We start from the raw sequence: 3481 nt of genomic DNA on the forward strand, positions 1-3481 counted from the left end.
AACAAAGACTCTCCATGCATTCTTCACTCTTGTAGGTACCAACTCATTTTCTTCATTTGCCACCACTGTCATCCCTCACTTCTTGGGAACCACATGGATAGGACTCGCTCATATGCTATTAGAAATAGGATAAATAATGCATGCCTGTAGTAGTTTAGTCACCTCTTTCTTCACTACATCAAGGATCAAAGGGTTGAGCCTTCTTTGTGGTTTTCTCACGGGCTTAACTTTCTCCTAAATGAATCTGATGCATGCAAATCACAGAAGTAATCCTAGGTATATCATCAAGTGTCCATCCGATAGTTTTCTTATGATGCCTCAAGACTTGTAACAATTTTTCCTCCTGCTCTGGCTCAAATTTTGTGCAATGATGACAGGTAGCTGCTGATCATCTCCCAAATAAGCATACTTCAAATGTTCTAGTAGAGGCTTCAAATTAGGCTGTGTCTGCTCTGTAGATATTGGTGATCCCTGGGGCTCAGTGCAATCCCCTACACCTACATAATCTACCTCTAAATCTCTTGATACCTCTATAGAGATGGAATCACAGTCTTCAATTTTAGAATAATCCTTGTGAGTAAATATATCAGCTCCAACCAACTTATCAACAACATCAATACTCAAGACAGAATGATCCTCTCTCGGGTGTTTCATATATTGCATCAAAAATACTGAACTGGACTATTGAATCTTCTATTTTCATGGAAAGCGTGCCTGCATATACATCAATCTTGGTTCTTGCAGTCTTCAAAAATGGTCTCCTAAGAATGAGTGGAGATCTGTGTGCTGAAGAAATCCCCTTCCATGTCTAGTATGTAGAAATCTATAGGGAAAATCAATTCTTTCATCTTAACTAATACATTTTCAATCATACCTGCTGGGTGAGTTTGACTTCTGTCGGCTAATTGAATCACTACCCCTATAGGTTGTAGAGGACCAATACCCAACATCTGAAAAACTGATCTTGGCATCACATTTACGGAAGCTTCCAAATCTAACATAGCATCTTGGAATAAATTGCTCCCAATTTCACAAGGTACAGTGAACACTCCTAGGTCTCCACATTTTTAAGGAATTTACTAAAAAGGTGCTGAAACATTCTTCCCCATGTTGACCAACTCATTACCCTTCAACCTCTTTTTGTGCATGCATAAGTCTTTGAGAAATTTAGTATACTTTGGAATTTGCTTAATCATGGTTAGCAATGACACATTTACCTCCACTTTACTGAACAAGTTTACCAACTCTTAATATTCTTTGAATTTCTCCTCCTCTACGCTCCTTCTAGCTTGAATTTTATGTTGAAGAAATGGCAAGCAAATCCTTGGTTCTACCTCTTGAGCTGAATTTTGTGTTATTGAAATAGAGTTGAATTCTAAGTTGGTTTAGCTGTTGTAGCATCTTCAAAAATTATGTTTTCTTCATTAATAACCGTTCTTATCGCACTACAGTTTCAATTAATTATCAAGCTTCAACCAATAATGTAATATAGAGTTAACCTGAATCGTCTCTCAAGGACCCAATACAATGCTTACAATCTTCAAATCTAATGAAATTTTGTATGTTGTGATAAGAATAAAAAAACTAAACTAATGCATGTTTTGGGGGGTTTAGATGCTAGGAACAATAAAAACTCAACCACCTACTTCCTCCTAACAATCCTAACTATCCGGAATCAAAATTTCAGTTAACTACACTCTAAACATGGCCAAGAAACAAGAACGAACAGCAATGAACAAAAATAAACAACATGAACAAAACATGACAGATTTGATACGAAACATGACAGAATTTTCTACTAGGCAATTTAACAAACTACTTGCATTCAAAAAGAAAATTCAACAACTGTAACAAAGTAAGCTATAAGGAAAATAAAGTAACAAAGTAACAACTACAAGGGAGCTAAATTAACACAAACAAGAGAACAATCAAACAAAAGAAAGTTGTAAATTGTTGAAATTTGCTAGAATTGTGTGTTGTCCACTCGCGCAGGAGGAAATGGGGGGGGGGGGGGGGGTTGCTTGGCTCTATCCGACCGGCTGGAGCTTCCGCAGATGGCTGTGGCATGAGGTTACTGTGGCTTGAGGGTTGCTGATGGCTTGAGGATGCTTGTGGTGGGAGGTTGGTTGCTGAGTGAGGTGAGGTTGTTGCTGGTGGCGTGAGGTGGGTGCAACGTGAGTGGAGGCTGGGATGACTTGATGCGTTGTGGAGTTGGCTTGGAATGGTTGTTGTGTGGTGGTTTGAGGCATGAGTGCTATTGAGAGGAGGTGGTGTGAGGGGAGTGGATGGTGTTAGTGGGAGATGGGGAGCGTGAGTGGATAAGGCGTGAGGGATGGAGGCTGCTGTGAAAATGGAGAGGGACGTGAGTGGGGGGAAAAGTTGGGGATGGTGGCTACGTTGTGAATGGAAGATGGAAGATGGGTTGAGGTTTTGGGGAGGCGTGCGTGAATTGGGGCGTGATGTTAGGGATGGGTGTGAGGGAGATGGGAGCGTGAGTGGAGGAGGGAATGAGGATGGTGGAAGGGTTGGGGATGTTGTATGGTTGAGATGGAAGTGTGGTTGTTGTGTGGTTGAGATGAGTTAGGGTTAATCTCTTCCTTCTCTTGTACTTTTTTTCTCCACCCTCCATTCCTTGGATGTAAGGTTCAGATTCATTGTAGATATCCTCCTTGCCTTTAGTAACCTAAATTCAAATGAAGGATTGAGATTAAGTCTTCATCATGATGCCCAACTTAGTCCTTGATGTGCCACTTAGACCTTGATGACCAAGCTGCCCTACAAATCAAATTGGATGAAACATGAATTTAAAAATATAAAAAAATCTAAATATAATCAAAATACATCCAATTAATAATTATGTGTCATCCAAGGCATAAATGTACACTTAAAACTTTAAAATTCTTTATTAATGATGTCAATTTGATCATCAATTGTGTTAATCATCACTCCCCCACACTTGCTCTTTGCACGTCTCGAGCAAGCAAAGAAAACAAACATCCTCCTAAGTAACTCATATCAATGCTTCAAAGAAAGTAAAAGGTAGTTACTTAGGATATCAAGTTTTCATGAATCAAGGCATAAAGAGACCCAATTCATACACAAGTTAATAAGCATGGTGATTTCAAGCACATGATTAAACTAAAACTTGATGTAATCCTCATAAGCTATATGATGTATACAGTGGTGCTCTCACTCTCAATAGCATGTAAATAAATAGAGTTCTCACTCAATGCAACTCATGATGTTTCACTACCATATGTTTGCATGTCTCATACTCTCCACCACTATAAGCACAAGTATCCATGACTCCTTTTATCATCTTTATGAAGAACAACTCATGTAAGTAAATCACAATGAAGCACAAGAAAGCAAGATATATAAAAGGATGGTATGAATGTGAAAGGAAGAAGACATAAAACAATAAACTATTATGATGTTAAACACGCCCATTACAAGAAATTCACTTCCTCCTCCGTTGGAT

This window comes from Curcuma longa, chromosome 18, assembly GCF_044706935.1.
Source record: "Curcuma longa cultivar G26 ecotype Majalengka, Jawa Barat chromosome 18, ITB_CL_G26_1.1, whole genome shotgun sequence".
NCBI classification, from domain to species: Eukaryota; Viridiplantae; Streptophyta; class Magnoliopsida; order Zingiberales; family Zingiberaceae; genus Curcuma; species Curcuma longa.